At 47.6% G+C, this 15674-nt stretch overlaps 11 non-coding genes across 11 annotated transcripts; all 11 read left to right on the forward strand.

The window, feature by feature from the left end:
• The first annotated feature begins 54 nt into the window (after nucleotides 1-54).
• Nucleotides 55-245, forward strand: LOC142716038 (U2 spliceosomal RNA). Its single transcript, XR_012871341.1, has one exon. It is a non-coding gene; the product is annotated as a U2 spliceosomal RNA (small nuclear RNA).
• Nucleotides 246-1529: 1284 nt separating this feature from the next.
• On the forward strand, nucleotides 1530-1720 carry LOC142716039 (U2 spliceosomal RNA). The gene has a single exon (XR_012871342.1). It is a non-coding gene; the product is annotated as a U2 spliceosomal RNA (small nuclear RNA).
• Nucleotides 1721-3016: 1296 nt separating this feature from the next.
• Nucleotides 3017-3207, forward strand: LOC142716040 (U2 spliceosomal RNA). Its single transcript, XR_012871343.1, has one exon. It is a non-coding gene; the product is annotated as a U2 spliceosomal RNA (small nuclear RNA).
• A 1284-nt stretch (nucleotides 3208-4491) lies between these two features.
• LOC142716041 (U2 spliceosomal RNA) lies at nucleotides 4492-4682 on the forward strand. Its single transcript, XR_012871344.1, has one exon. It is a non-coding gene; the product is annotated as a U2 spliceosomal RNA (small nuclear RNA).
• Nucleotides 4683-5966: 1284 nt separating this feature from the next.
• LOC142716042 (U2 spliceosomal RNA) lies at nucleotides 5967-6157 on the forward strand. Its single transcript, XR_012871345.1, has one exon. It is a non-coding gene; the product is annotated as a U2 spliceosomal RNA (small nuclear RNA).
• A 1272-nt stretch (nucleotides 6158-7429) lies between these two features.
• Nucleotides 7430-7620, forward strand: LOC142716044 (U2 spliceosomal RNA). The gene has a single exon (XR_012871347.1). It is a non-coding gene; the product is annotated as a U2 spliceosomal RNA (small nuclear RNA).
• A 1280-nt stretch (nucleotides 7621-8900) lies between these two features.
• LOC142716045 (U2 spliceosomal RNA) lies at nucleotides 8901-9091 on the forward strand. The gene has a single exon (XR_012871348.1). It is a non-coding gene; the product is annotated as a U2 spliceosomal RNA (small nuclear RNA).
• Nucleotides 9092-10379: 1288 nt separating this feature from the next.
• Nucleotides 10380-10570, forward strand: LOC142716046 (U2 spliceosomal RNA). Its single transcript, XR_012871349.1, has one exon. It is a non-coding gene; the product is annotated as a U2 spliceosomal RNA (small nuclear RNA).
• A 1296-nt stretch (nucleotides 10571-11866) lies between these two features.
• On the forward strand, nucleotides 11867-12057 carry LOC142716047 (U2 spliceosomal RNA). Its single transcript, XR_012871350.1, has one exon. It is a non-coding gene; the product is annotated as a U2 spliceosomal RNA (small nuclear RNA).
• A 1292-nt stretch (nucleotides 12058-13349) lies between these two features.
• Nucleotides 13350-13540, forward strand: LOC142716049 (U2 spliceosomal RNA). The gene has a single exon (XR_012871351.1). It is a non-coding gene; the product is annotated as a U2 spliceosomal RNA (small nuclear RNA).
• Nucleotides 13541-14832: 1292 nt separating this feature from the next.
• On the forward strand, nucleotides 14833-15023 carry LOC142716050 (U2 spliceosomal RNA). The gene has a single exon (XR_012871352.1). It is a non-coding gene; the product is annotated as a U2 spliceosomal RNA (small nuclear RNA).
• Nucleotides 15024-15674: the final 651 nt, after the last annotated feature.

The following is a 15674-nucleotide window of genomic DNA, read 5'->3' on the forward strand; positions in this document are numbered from 1 at the left end:
AGGGCTGAACAGCAGTATCGGGCAGGCTCGGGCAACGCGCGGCCCGTTCGGGTTATCGCTTCTCGGCCTTTTGGCTAAGATCAAGTGTAGTATCTGTTCTTATCAGTTTAATATCTGATACGTCCCCTATCTGGGGACCATATATTAAATGGATTTTTAGAACAGGGAGATGGAAATAGAGCTTGCTCTGTCCACTCCACGCATTGACCTGGTATTGCAGTATTTCCAGGACCGGTGCACCCTTTCCTTATGTGTTGACTAAAAGCAGATTCCAAAAGTGTTTTTTGTCTTTGCTATTGTTTCTGTCTTTCTGAAGGGATCTCCCCTTTTAATCCCATTATTTCAACACCTGTTGGACAATGCATGAGTGATAATGAGCTCATTGATTAAATGCAATTAATGAATAGATTGCCACCTCTTGTTGTGTGTCGTCTGTGTTTCTGTGTTTCCGGCATTTCACATTGGAACACCTCATTCACCTTCCTTGTCTTCTCTCCGCCCTCCCTTTTAGGTAAGTTAAAGAGCTGCACCTGAGCCAGCCACTGATTGATTGATTGATTGATTGATTGATTGATTGATTGATTGATTGATGCAGCACAACAGTCAAATAGTGGAGTGGAGTAGGGGAACAGCAAACAGCCAATAAAGCAGCCCGCCCGCTCGCCTGCCCGCCACAATGGACCTACCTGTGTACACTAGATGGATGTGATGGAATGTACTGTCGTCCCTACATTTCAAGAAGAAGTAAGAATTGCAGTTGCAACAAAGCCTTGCTTGCCTACAAAGAGAGCAGCAATTTGGATTTGTTACTATGTTACCTAGAAGAATAACAAACTGTGCAAGGATGGAGGTTGTAGGAGCAAGGAGAAGTTGTCTGTAAAGTTGGTGGATGCCTATTTTCCATTTTGCAGTCCCTTGTCTCCCTCTTGTGGCCTCCTGGAGGCAACTAGCTGTGCAAAAAAAAGACAGCCTGGCGGCCGGCTGTTGCAGTGTTGCCCTCTCAGGCAACACTGAGTGACTGACTGAGCCTCACCGTCTTATATAAAGTTCAGACGGAACTTTGCACGTGTCATAGTGGAGCCCTCAGGATTCCAGAGCCAGCTTTCTGACATCATAATGGGGCCTCAGAGATAAAAGCCTGGGCCCAGGCAGTGTTGGTCAGTGCTGCTCAGCAGGCAGCACTGGACTGGACTGGATTACAGCTGATACAAGGTGTGAAGGAACAAGGGGTGGCTGTGGGCATGCACTTGCTGCCGCTGCCAGTGTTTATCTGCATGGCAGCAGGGCATTTGGGCGTTGCCAGGAAGGCGTTTTTATGTAGATTCCTCCTCTTTCAGCACTGCATTGTGGTGCAAGCAAAAGAAGCAAATCCTGTCTGGCTTCCTCTCCGGCCTTTATTCACCTCCCGTGTAGCTGTGAGTGTGTGAGCCTGCAGGGCCCCATGGAATTGCCTAGAAGTAGGCTGAATCGCTGCAAGGGCTGAACAGCAGTATCGGGCAGGCTCGGGCAACGCGCGGCCCGTTCGGGTTATCGCTTCTCGGCCTTTTGGCTAAGATCAAGTGTAGTATCTGTTCTTATCAGTTTAATATCTGATACGTCCCCTATCTGGGGACCATATATTAAATGGATTTTTAGAACAGGGAGATGGAAATAGAGCTTGCTCTGTCCACTCCACGCATTGACCTGGTATTGCAGTATTTCCAGGACCGGTGCACCCTTTCCTTATGTGTTGACTAAAAGCAGATTCCAAAAGTGTTTTTTGTCTTTGCTATTGTTTCTGTCTTTCTGAAGGGATCTCCCCTTTTAATCCCATTATTTCAACACCTGTTGGACAATGCATGAGTGATAATGAGCTCATTGATTAAATGCAATTAATGAATAGATTGCCACCTCTTGTTGTGTGTCGTCTGTGTTTCTGTGTTTCCGGCATTTCACATTGGAACACCTCATTCACCTTCCTTGTCTTCTCTCCGCCCTCCCTTTTAGGTAAGTTAAAGAGCTGCACCTGAGCCAGCCACTGATTGATTGATTGATTGATTGATTGATTGATTGATTGATTGATTGATTGATTGATTGATGCAGCACAACAGTCAAATAGTGGAGTGGAGTAGGGGAACAGCAAACAGCCAATAAAGCAGCCCGCCCGCTCGCCTGCCCGCCACAATGGACCTACCTGTGTACACTAGATGGATGTGATGGAATGTACTGTCGTCCCTACATTTCAAGAAGAAGTAAGAATTGCAGTTGCAACAAAGCCTTGCTTGCCTACAAAGAGAGCAGCAATTTGGATTTGTTACTATGTTACCTAGAAGAATAACAAACTGTGCAAGGATGGAGGTTGTAGGAGCAAGGAGAAGTTGTCTGTAAAGTTGGTGGATGCCTATTTTCCATTTTGCAGTCCCTTGTCTCCCTCTTGTGGCCTCCTGGAGGCAACTGGCTGTGCAAAAAAAAGACAGCCTGGCGGCCGGCTGTTGCAGTGTTGCCCTCTCAGGCAACACTGAGTGACTGACTGAGCCTCACCGTCTTATATAAAGTTCAGACGGAACTTTGCACGTGTCATAGTGGAGCCCTCAGGATTCCAGAGCCAGCTTTCTGACATCATAATGGGGCCTCAGAGATAAAAGCCTGGGCCCAGGCAGTGTTGGTCAGTGCTGCTCAGCAGGCAGCACTGGACTGGACTGGATTACAGCTGATACAAGGTGTGAAGGAACAAGGGGTGGCTGTGGGCATGCACTTGCTGCCGCTGCCAGTGTTTATCTGCATGGCAGCAGGGCATTTGGGCGTTGCCAGGAAGGCGTTTTTATGTAGATTCCTCCTCTTTCAGCACTGCATTGTGGTGCAAGCAAAAGAAGCAAATCCTGTCTGGCTTCCTCTCCGGCCTTTATTCACCTCCCGTGTAGCTGTGAGTGTGTGAGCCTGCAGGGCCCCATGGAATTGCCTAGAAGTAGGCTGAATCGCTGCAAGGGCTGAACAGCAGTATCGGGCAGGCTCGGGCAACGCGCGGCCCGTTCGGGTTATCGCTTCTCGGCCTTTTGGCTAAGATCAAGTGTAGTATCTGTTCTTATCAGTTTAATATCTGATACGTCCCCTATCTGGGGACCATATATTAAATGGATTTTTAGAACAGGGAGATGGAAATAGAGCTTGCTCTGTCCACTCCACGCATTGACCTGGTATTGCAGTATTTCCAGGACCGGTGCACCCTTTCCTTATGTGTTGACTAAAAGCAGATTCCAAAAGTGTTTTTTGTCTTTGCTATTGTTTCTGTCTTTCTGAAGGGATCTCCCCTTTTAATCCCATTATTTCAACACCTGTTGGACAATGCATGAGTGATAATGAGCTCATTGATTAAATGCAATTAATGAATAGATTGCCACCTCTTGTTGTGTGTCGTCTGTGTTTCTGTGTTTCCGGCATTTCACATTGGAACACCTCATTCACCTTCCTTGTCTTCTCTCCGCCCTCCCTTTTAGGTAAGTTAAAGAGCTGCACCTGAGCCAGCCACTGATTGATTGATTGATTGATTGATTGATTGATTGATTGATTGATTGATGCAGCACAACAGTCAAATAGTGGAGTGGAGTAGGGGAACAGCAAACAGCCAATAAAGCAGCCCGCCCGCTCGCCTGCCCGCCACAATGGACCTACCTGTGTACACTAGATGGATGTGATGGAATGTACTGTCGTCCCTACATTTCAAGAAGAAGTAAGAATTGCAGTTGCAACAAAGCCTTGCTTGCCTACAAAGAGAGCAGCAATTTGGATTTGTTACTATGTTACCTAGAAGAATAACAAACTGTGCAAGGATGGAGGTTGTAGGAGCAAGGAGAAGTTGTCTGTAAAGTTGGTGGATGCCTATTTTCCATTTTGCAGTCCCTTGTCTCCCTCTTGTGGCCTCCTGGAGGCAACTAGCTGTGCAAAAAAAAGACAGCCTGGCGGCCGGCTGTTGCAGTGTTGCCCTCTCAGGCAACACTGAGTGACTGACTGAGCCTCACCGTCTTATATAAAGTTCAGACGGAACTTTGCACGTGTCATAGTGGAGCCCTCAGGATTCCAGAGCCAGCTTTCTGACATCATAATGGGGCCTCAGAGATAAAAGCCTGGGCCCAGGCAGTGTTGGTCAGTGCTGCTCAGCAGGCAGCACTGGACTGGACTGGATTACAGCTGATACAAGGTGTGAAGGAACAAGGGGTGGCTGTGGGCATGCACTTGCTGCCGCTGCCAGTGTTTATCTGCATGGCAGCAGGGCATTTGGGCGTTGCCAGGAAGGCGTTTTTATGTAGATTCCTCCTCTTTCAGCACTGCATTGTGGTGCAAGCAAAAGAAGCAAATCCTGTCTGGCTTCCTCTCCGGCCTTTATTCACCTCCCGTGTAGCTGTGAGTGTGTGAGCCTGCAGGGCCCCATGGAATTGCCTAGAAGTAGGCTGAATCGCTGCAAGGGCTGAACAGCAGTATCGGGCAGGCTCGGGCAACGCGCGGCCCGTTCGGGTTATCGCTTCTCGGCCTTTTGGCTAAGATCAAGTGTAGTATCTGTTCTTATCAGTTTAATATCTGATACGTCCCCTATCTGGGGACCATATATTAAATGGATTTTTAGAACAGGGAGATGGAAATAGAGCTTGCTCTGTCCACTCCACGCATTGACCTGGTATTGCAGTATTTCCAGGACCGGTGCACCCTTTCCTTATGTGTTGACTAAAAGCAGATTCCAAAAGTGTTTTTTGTCTTTGCTATTGTTTCTGTCTTTCTGAAGGGATCTCCCCTTTTAATCCCATTATTTCAACACCTGTTGGACAATGCATGAGTGATAATGAGCTCATTGATTAAATGCAATTAATGAATAGATTGCCACCTCTTGTTGTGTGTCGTCTGTGTTTCTGTGTTTCCGGCATTTCACATTGGAACACCTCATTCACCTTCCTTGTCTTCTCTCCGCCCTCCCTTTTAGGTAAGTTAAAGAGCTGCACCTGAGCCAGCCACTGATTGATTGATTGATTGATTGATTGATTGATTGATTGATTGATTGATGCAGCACAACAGTCAAATAGTGGAGTGGAGTAGGGGAACAGCAAACAGCCAATAAAGCAGCCCGCCCGCTCGCCTGCCCGCCACAATGGACCTACCTGTGTACACTAGATGGATGTGATGGAATGTACTGTCGTCCCTACATTTCAAGAAGAAGTAAGAATTGCAGTTGCAACAAAGCCTTGCTTGCCTACAAAGAGAGCAGCAATTTGGATTTGTTACTATGTTACCTAGAAGAATAACAAACTGTGCAAGGATGGAGGTTGTAGGAGCAAGGAGAAGTTGTCTGTAAAGTTGGTGGATGCCTATTTTCCATTTTGCAGTCCCTTGTCTCCCTCTTGTGGCCTCCTGGAGGCAACTAGCTGTGCAAAAAAAAGACAGCCTGGCGGCCGGCTGTTGCAGTGTTGCCCTCTCAGGCAACACTGAGTGACTGACTGAGCCTCACCGTCTTATATAAAGTTCAGACGGAACTTTGCACGTGTCATAGTGGAGCCCTCAGGATTCCAGAGCCAGCTTTCTGACATCATAATGGGGCCTCAGAGATAAAAGCCTGGGCCCAGGCAGTGTTGGTCAGTGCTGCTCAGCAGGCAGCACTGGACTGGACTGGATTACAGCTGATACAAGGTGTGAAGGAACAAGGGGTGGCTGTGGGCATGCACTTGCTGCCGCTGCCAGTGTTTATCTGCATGGCAGCAGGGCATTTGGGCGTTGCCAGGAAGGCGTTTTTATGTAGATTCCTCCTCTTTCAGCACTGCATTGTGGTGCAAGCAAAAGAAGCAAATCCTGTCTGGCTTCCTCTCCGGCCTTTATTCACCTCCCGTGTAGCTGTGAGTGTGTGAGCCTGCAGGGCCCCATGGAATTGCCTAGAAGTAGGCTGAATCGCTGCAAGGGCTGAACAGCAGTATCGGGCAGGCTCGGGCAACGCGCGGCCCGTTCGGGTTATCGCTTCTCGGCCTTTTGGCTAAGATCAAGTGTAGTATCTGTTCTTATCAGTTTAATATCTGATACGTCCCCTATCTGGGGACCATATATTAAATGGATTTTTAGAACAGGGAGATGGAAATAGAGCTTGCTCTGTCCACTCCACGCATTGACCTGGTATTGCAGTATTTCCAGGACCGGTGCACCCTTTCCTTATGTGTTGACTAAAAGCAGATTCCAAAAGTGTTTTTTGTCTTTGCTATTGTTTCTGTCTTTCTGAAGGGATCTCCCCTTTTAATCCCATTATTTCAACACCTGTTGGACAATGCATGAGTGATAATGAGCTCATTGATTAAATGCAATTAATGAATAGATTGCCACCTCTTGTTGTGTGTCGTCTGTGTTTCTGTGTTTCCGGCATTTCACATTGGAACACCTCATTCACCTTCCTTGTCTTCTCTCCGCCCTCCCTTTTAGGTAAGTTAAAGAGCTGCACCTGAGCCAGCCACTGATTGATTGATTGATTGATTGATTGATTGATTGATGCAGCACAACAGTCAAATAGTGGAGTGGAGTAGGGGAACAGCAAACAGCCAATAAAGCAGCCCGCCCGCTCGCCTGCCCGCCACAATGGACCTACCTGTGTACACTAGATGGATGTGATAGAATGTACTGTCGTCCCTACATTTCAAGAAGAAGTAAGAATTGCAGTTGCAACAAAGCCTTGCTTGCCTACAAAGAGAGCAGCAATTTGGATTTGTTACTATGTTACCTAGAAGAATAACAAACTGTGCAAGGATGGAGGTTGTAGGAGCAAGGAGAAGTTGTCTGTAAAGTTGGTGGATGCCTATTTTCCATTTTGCAGTCCCTTGTCTCCCTCTTGTGGCCTCCTGGAGGCAACTAGCTGTGCAAAAAAAAGACAGCCTGGCGGCCGGCTGTTGCAGTGTTGCCCTCTCAGGCAACACTGAGTGACTGACTGAGCCTCACCGTCTTATATAAAGTTCAGACGGAACTTTGCACGTGTCATAGTGGAGCCCTCAGGATTCCAGAGCCAGCTTTCTGACATCATAATGGGGCCTCAGAGATAAAAGCCTGGGCCCAGGCAGTGTTGGTCAGTGCTGCTCAGCAGGCAGCACTGGACTGGACTGGATTACAGCTGATACAAGGTGTGAAGGAACAAGGGGTGGCTGTGGGCATGCACTTGCTGCCGCTGCCAGTGTTTATCTGCATGGCAGCAGGGCATTTGGGCGTTGCCAGGAAGGCGTTTTTATGTAGATTCCTCCTCTTTCAGCACTGCATTGTGGTGCAAGCAAAAGAAGCAAATCCTGTCTGGCTTCCTCTCCGGCCTTTATTCACCTCCCGTGTAGCTGTGAGTGTGTGAGCCTGCAGGGCCCCATGGAATTGCCTAGAAGTAGGCTGAATCGCTGCAAGGGCTGAACAGCAGTATCGGGCAGGCTCGGGCAACGCGCGGCCCGTTCGGGTTATCGCTTCTCGGCCTTTTGGCTAAGATCAAGTGTAGTATCTGTTCTTATCAGTTTAATATCTGATACGTCCCCTATCTGGGGACCATATATTAAATGGATTTTTAGAACAGGGAGATGGAAATAGAGCTTGCTCTGTCCACTCCACGCATTGACCTGGTATTGCAGTATTTCCAGGACCGGTGCACCCTTTCCTTATGTGTTGACTAAAAGCAGATTCCAAAAGTGTTTTTTGTCTTTGCTATTGTTTCTGTCTTTCTGAAGGGATCTCCCCTTTTAATCCCATTATTTCAACACCTGTTGGACAATGCATGAGTGATAATGAGCTCATTGATTAAATGCAATTAATGAATAGATTGCCACCTCTTGTTGTGTGTCGTCTGTGTTTCTGTGTTTCCGGCATTTCACATTGGAACACCTCATTCACCTTCCTTGTCTTCTCTCCGCCCTCCCTTTTAGGTAAGTTAAAGAGCTGCACCTGAGCCAGCCACTGATTGATTGATTGATTGATTGATTGATTGATTGATTGATTGATTGATTGATTGATGCAGCACGTGGAGTGGAGTAGGGGAACAGCAAACAGCCAATAAAGCAGCCCGCCCGCTCGCCTGCCCGCCACAATGGACCTACCTGTGTACACTAGATGGATGTGATGGAATGTACTGTCGTCCCTACATTTCAAGAAGAAGTAAGAATTGCAGTTGCAACAAAGCCTTGCTTGCCTACAAAGAGAGCAGCAATTTGGATTTGTTACTATGTTACCTAGAAGAATAACAAACTGTGCAAGGATGGAGGTTGTAGGAGCAAGGAGAAGTTGTCTGTAAAGTTGGTGGATGCCTATTTTCCATTTTGCAGTCCCTTGTCTCCCTCTTGTGGCCTCCTGGAGGCAACTAGCTGTGCAAAAAAAAGACAGCCTGGCGGCCGGCTGTTGCAGTGTTGCCCTCTCAGGCAACACTGAGTGACTGACTGAGCCTCACCGTCTTATATAAAGTTCAGACGGAACTTTGCACGTGTCATAGTGGAGCCCTCAGGATTCCAGAGCCAGCTTTCTGACATCATAATGGGGCCTCAGAGATAAAAGCCTGGGCCCAGGCAGTGTTGGTCAGTGCTGCTCAGCAGGCAGCACTGGACTGGACTGGATTACAGCTGATACAAGGTGTGAAGGAACAAGGGGTGGCTGTGGGCATGCACTTGCTGCCGCTGCCAGTGTTTATCTGCATGGCAGCAGGGCATTTGGGCGTTGCCAGGAAGGCGTTTTTATGTAGATTCCTCCTCTTTCAGCACTGCATTGTGGTGCAAGCAAAAGAAGCAAATCCTGTCTGGCTTCCTCTCCGGCCTTTATTCACCTCCCGTGTAGCTGTGAGTGTGTGAGCCTGCAGGGCCCCATGGAATTGCCTAGAAGTAGGCTGAATCGCTGCAAGGGCTGAACAGCAGTATCGGGCAGGCTCGGGCAACGCGCGGCCCGTTCGGGTTATCGCTTCTCGGCCTTTTGGCTAAGATCAAGTGTAGTATCTGTTCTTATCAGTTTAATATCTGATACGTCCCCTATCTGGGGACCATATATTAAATGGATTTTTAGAACAGGGAGATGGAAATAGAGCTTGCTCTGTCCACTCCACGCATTGACCTGGTATTGCAGTATTTCCAGGACCGGTGCACCCTTTCCTTATGTGTTGACTAAAAGCAGATTCCAAAAGTGTTTTTTGTCTTTGCTATTGTTTCTGTCTTTCTGAAGGGATCTCCCCTTTTAATCCCATTATTTCAACACCTGTTGGACAATGCATGAGTGATAATGAGCTCATTGATTAAATGCAATTAATGAATAGATTGCCACCTCTTGTTGTGTGTCGTCTGTGTTTCTGTGTTTCCGGCATTTCACATTGGAACACCTCATTCACCTTCCTTGTCTTCTCTCCGCCCTCCCTTTTAGGTAAGTTAAAGAGCTGCACCTGAGCCAGCCACTGATTGATTGATTGATTGATTGATTGATTGATTGATTGATTGATTGATTGATGCAGCACAACAGTCAAATAGTGGAGTGGAGTAGGGGAACAGCAAACAGCCAATAAAGCAGCCCGCCCGCTCGCCTGCCCGCCACAATGGACCTACCTGTGTACACTAGATGGATGTGATGGAATGTACTGTCGTCCCTACATTTCAAGAAGAAGTAAGAATTGCAGTTGCAACAAAGCCTTGCTTGCCTACAAAGAGAGCAGCAATTTGGATTTGTTACTATGTTACCTAGAAGAATAACAAACTGTGCAAGGATGGAGGTTGTAGGAGCAAGGAGAAGTTGTCTGTAAAGTTGGTGGATGCCTATTTTCCATTTTGCAGTCCCTTGTCTCCCTCTTGTGGCCTCCTGGAGGCAACTAGCTGTGCAAAAAAAAGACAGCCTGGCGGCCGGCTGTTGCAGTGTTGCCCTCTCAGGCAACACTGAGTGACTGACTGAGCCTCACCGTCTTATATAAAGTTCAGACGGAACTTTGCACGTGTCATAGTGGAGCCCTCAGGATTCCAGAGCCAGCTTTCTGACATCATAATGGGGCCTCAGAGATAAAAGCCTGGGCCCAGGCAGTGTTGGTCAGTGCTGCTCAGCAGGCAGCACTGGACTGGACTGGATTACAGCTGATACAAGGTGTGAAGGAACAAGGGGTGGCTGTGGGCATGCACTTGCTGCCGCTGCCAGTGTTTATCTGCATGGCAGCAGGGCATTTGGGCGTTGCCAGGAAGGCGTTTTTATGTAGATTCCTCCTCTTTCAGCACTGCATTGTGGTGCAAGCAAAAGAAGCAAATCCTGTCTGGCTTCCTCTCCGGCCTTTATTCACCTCCCGTGTAGCTGTGAGTGTGTGAGCCTGCAGGGCCCCATGGAATTGCCTAGAAGTAGGCTGAATCGCTGCAAGGGCTGAACAGCAGTATCGGGCAGGCTCGGGCAACGCGCGGCCCGTTCGGGTTATCGCTTCTCGGCCTTTTGGCTAAGATCAAGTGTAGTATCTGTTCTTATCAGTTTAATATCTGATACGTCCCCTATCTGGGGACCATATATTAAATGGATTTTTAGAACAGGGAGATGGAAATAGAGCTTGCTCTGTCCACTCCACGCATTGACCTGGTATTGCAGTATTTCCAGGACCGGTGCACCCTTTCCTTATGTGTTGACTAAAAGCAGATTCCAAAAGTGTTTTTTGTCTTTGCTATTGTTTCTGTCTTTCTGAAGGGATCTCCCCTTTTAATCCCATTATTTCAACACCTGTTGGACAATGCATGAGTGATAATGAGCTCATTGATTAAATGCAATTAATGAATAGATTGCCACCTCTTGTTGTGTGTCGTCTGTGTTTCTGTGTTTCCGGCATTTCACATTGGAACACCTCATTCACCTTCTTTGTCTTCTCTCCGCCCTCCCTTTTAGGTAAGTTAAAGAGCTGCACCTGAGCCAGCCACTGATTGATTGATTGATTGATTGATTGATTGATTGATTGATTGATTGATTGATTGATTGATGCAGCACAACAGTCAAATAGTGGAGTGGAGTAGGGGAACAGCAAACAGCCAATAAAGCAGCCCGCCCGCTCGCCTGCCCGCCACAATGGACCTACCTGTGTACACTAGATGGATGTGATGGAATGTACTGTCGTCCCTACATTTCAAGAAGAAGTAAGAATTGCAGTTGCAACAAAGCCTTGCTTGCCTACAAAGAGAGCAGCAATTTGGATTTGTTACTATGTTACCTAGAAGAATAACAAACTGTGCAAGGATGGAGGTTGTAGGAGCAAGGAGAAGTTGTCTGTAAAGTTGGTGGATGCCTATTTTCCATTTTGCAGTCCCTTGTCTCCCTCTTGTGGCCTCCTGGAGGCAACTAGCTGTGCAAAAAAAAGACAGCCTGGCGGCCGGCTGTTGCAGTGTTGCCCTCTCAGGCAACACTGAGTGACTGACTGAGCCTCACCGTCTTATATAAAGTTCAGACGGAACTTTGCACGTGTCATAGTGGAGCCCTCAGGATTCCAGAGCCAGCTTTCTGACATCATAATGGGGCCTCAGAGATAAAAGCCTGGGCCCAGGCAGTGTTGGTCAGTGCTGCTCAGCAGGCAGCACTGGACTGGACTGGATTACAGCTGATACAAGGTGTGAAGGAACAAGGGGTGGCTGTGGGCATGCACTTGCTGCCGCTGCCAGTGTTTATCTGCATGGCAGCAGGGCATTTGGGCGTTGCCAGGAAGGCGTTTTTATGTAGATTCCTCCTCTTTCAGCACTGCATTGTGGTGCAAGCAAAAGAAGCAAATCCTGTCTGGCTTCCTCTCCGGCCTTTATTCACCTCCCGTGTAGCTGTGAGTGTGTGAGCCTGCAGGGCCCCATGGAATTGCCTAGAAGTAGGCTGAATCGCTGCAAGGGCTGAACAGCAGTATCGGGCAGGCTCGGGCAACGCGCGGCCCGTTCGGGTTATCGCTTCTCGGCCTTTTGGCTAAGATCAAGTGTAGTATCTGTTCTTATCAGTTTAATATCTGATACGTCCCCTATCTGGGGACCATATATTAAATGGATTTTTAGAACAGGGAGATGGAAATAGAGCTTGCTCTGTCCACTCCACGCATTGACCTGGTATTGCAGTATTTCCAGGACCGGTGCACCCTTTCCTTATGTGTTGACTAAAAGCAGATTCCAAAAGTGTTTTTTGTCTTTGCTATTGTTTCTGTCTTTCTGAAGGGATCTCCCCTTTTAATCCCATTATTTCAACACCTGTTGGACAATGCATGAGTGATAATGAGCTCATTGATTAAATGCAATTAATGAATAGATTGCCACCTCTTGTTGTGTGTCGTCTGTGTTTCTGTGTTTCCGGCATTTCACATTGGAACACCTCATTCACCTTCCTTGTCTTCTCTCCGCCCTCCCTTTTAGGTAAGTTAAAGAGCTGCACCTGAGCCAGCCACTGATTGATTGATTGATTGATTGATTGATTGATTGATTGATTGATTGATTGATTGATGCAGCACAACAGTCAAATAGTGGAGTGGAGTAGGGGAACAGCAAACAGCCAATAAAGCAGCCCGCCCGCTCGCCTGCCCGCCACAATGGACCTACCTGTGTACACTAGATGGATGTGATGGAATGTACTGTCGTCCCTACATTTCAAGAAGAAGTAAGAATTGCAGTTGCAACAAAGCCTTGCTTGCCTACAAAGAGAGCAGCAATTTGGATTTGTTACTATGTTACCTAGAAGAATAACAAACTGTGCAAGGATGGAGGTTGTAGGAGCAAGGAGAAGTTGTCTGTAAAGTTGGTGGATGCCTATTTTCCATTTTGCAGTCCCTTGTCTCCCTCTTGTGGCCTCCTGGAGGCAACTAGCTGTGCAAAAAAAAGACAGCCTGGCGGCCGGCTGTTGCAGTGTTGCCCTCTCAGGCAACACTGAGTGACTGACTGAGCCTCACCGTCTTATATAAAGTTCAGACGGAACTTTGCACGTGTCATAGTGGAGCCCTCAGGATTCCAGAGCCAGCTTTCTGACATCATAATGGGGCCTCAGAGATAAAAGCCTGGGCCCAGGCAGTGTTGGTCAGTGCTGCTCAGCAGGCAGCACTGGACTGGACTGGATTACAGCTGATACAAGGTGTGAAGGAACAAGGGGTGGCTGTGGGCATGCACTTGCTGCCGCTGCCAGTGTTTATCTGCATGGCAGCAGGGCATTTGGGCGTTGCCAGGAAGGCGTTTTTATGTAGATTCCTCCTCTTTCAGCACTGCATTGTGGTGCAAGCAAAAGAAGCAAATCCTGTCTGGCTTCCTCTCCGGCCTTTATTCACCTCCCGTGTAGCTGTGAGTGTGTGAGCCTGCAGGGCCCCATGGAATTGCCTAGAAGTAGGCTGAATCGCTGCAAGGGCTGAACAGCAGTATCGGGCAGGCTCGGGCAACGCGCGGCCCGTTCGGGTTATCGCTTCTCGGCCTTTTGGCTAAGATCAAGTGTAGTATCTGTTCTTATCAGTTTAATATCTGATACGTCCCCTATCTGGGGACCATATATTAAATGGATTTTTAGAACAGGGAGATGGAAATAGAGCTTGCTCTGTCCACTCCACGCATTGACCTGGTATTGCAGTATTTCCAGGACCGGTGCACCCTTTCCTTATGTGTTGACTAAAAGCAGATTCCAAAAGTGTTTTTTGTCTTTGCTATTGTTTCTGTCTTTCTGAAGGGATCTCCCCTTTTAATCCCATTATTTCAACACCTGTTGGACAATGCATGAGTGATAATGAGCTCATTGATTAAATGCAATTAATGAATAGATTGCCACCTCTTGTTGTGTGTCGTCTGTGTTTCTGTGTTTCCGGCATTTCACATTGGAACACCTCATTCACCTTCCTTGTCTTCTCTCCGCCCTCCCTTTTAGGTAAGTTAAAGAGCTGCACCTGAGCCAGCCACTGATTGATTGATTGATTGATTGATTGATTGATTGATTGATTGATTGATTGATTGATGCAGCACAACAGTCAAATAGTGGAGTGGAGTAGGGGAACAGCAAACAGCCAATAAAGCAGCCCGCCCGCTCGCCTGCCCGCCACAATGGACCTACCTGTGTACACTAGATGGATGTGATGGAATGTACTGTCGTCCCTACATTTCAAGAAGAAGTAAGAATTGCAGTTGCAACAAAGCCTTGCTTGCCTACAAAGAGAGCAGCAATTTGGATTTGTTACTATGTTACCTAGAAGAATAACAAACTGTGCAAGGATGGAGGTTGTAGGAGCAAGGAGAAGTTGTCTGTAAAGTTGGTGGATGCCTATTTTCCATTTTGCAGTCCCTTGTCTCCCTCTTGTGGCCTCCTGGAGGCAACTAGCTGTGCAAAAAAAAGACAGCCTGGCGGCCGGCTGTTGCAGTGTTGCCCTCTCAGGCAACACTGAGTGACTGACTGAGCCTCACCGTCTTATATAAAGTTCAGACGGAACTTTGCACGTGTCATAGTGGAGCCCTCAGGATTCCAGAGCCAGCTTTCTGACATCATAATGGGGCCTCAGAGATAAAAGCCTGGGCCCAGGCAGTGTTGGTCAGTGCTGCTCAGCAGGCAGCACTGGACTGGACTGGATTACAGCTGATACAATTTGTGAAGGAACAAGGGGTGGCTGTGGGCATGCACTTGCTGCCGCTGCCAGTGTTTATCTGCATGGCAGCAGGGCATTTGGGCGTTGCCAGGAAGGCGTTTTTATGTAGATTCCTCCTCTTTCAGCACTGCATTGTGGTGCAAGCAAAAGAAGCAAATCCTGTCTGGCTTCCTCTCCGGCCTTTATTCACCTCCCGTGTAGCTGTGAGTGTGTGAGCCTGCAGGGCCCCATGGAATTGCCTAGAAGTAGGCTGAATCGCTGCAAGGGCTGAACAGCAGTATCGGGCAGGCTCGGGCAACGCGCGGCCCGTTCGGGTTATCGCTTCTCGGCCTTTTGGCTAAGATCAAGTGTAGTATCTGTTCTTATCAGTTTAATATCTGATACGTCCCCTATCTGGGGACCATATATTAAATGGATTTTTAGAACAGGGAGATGGAAATAGAGCTTGCTCTGTCCACTCCACGCATTGACCTGGTATTGCAGTATTTCCAGGACCGGTGCACCCTTTCCTTATGTGTTGACTAAAAGCAGATTCCAAAAGTGTTTTTTGTCTTTGCTATTGTTTCTGTCTTTCTGAAGGGATCTCCCCTTTTAATCCCATTATTTCAACACCTGTTGGACAATGCATGAGTGATAATGAGCTCATTGATTAAATGCAATTAATGAATAGATTGCCACCTCTTGTTGTGTGTCGTCTGTGTTTCTGTGTTTCCGGCATTTCACATTGGAACACCTCATTCACCTTCCTTGTCTTCTCTCCGCCCTCCCTTTTAGGTAAGTTAAAGAGCTGCACCTGAGCCAGCCACTGATTGATTGATTGATTGATTGATTGATTGATTGATTGATTGATTGATTGATGCAGCACAACAGTCAAATAGTGGAGTGGAGTAGGGGAACAGCAAACAGCCAATAAAGCAGCCCGCCCGCTCGCCTGCCCGCCACAATGGACCTACCTGTGTACACTAGATGGATGTGATGGAATGTACTGTCGTCCCTACATTTCAAGAAGAAGTAAGAATTGCAGTTGCAACAAAGCCTTGCTTGCCTACAAAGAGAGCAGCAATTTGGATTTGTTACTATGTTATCTAGAAGAATAACAAACTGTGCAAGGATGGAGGTTGTAGGAGCAAGGAGAAGTTGTCTGTAAAGTTGGTGGATG

This window comes from Rhinoderma darwinii, unplaced genomic scaffold (genome assembly GCF_050947455.1).
Source record: "Rhinoderma darwinii isolate aRhiDar2 unplaced genomic scaffold, aRhiDar2.hap1 Scaffold_446, whole genome shotgun sequence".
Taxonomy (NCBI): Eukaryota; Metazoa; Chordata; class Amphibia; order Anura; family Rhinodermatidae; genus Rhinoderma; species Rhinoderma darwinii.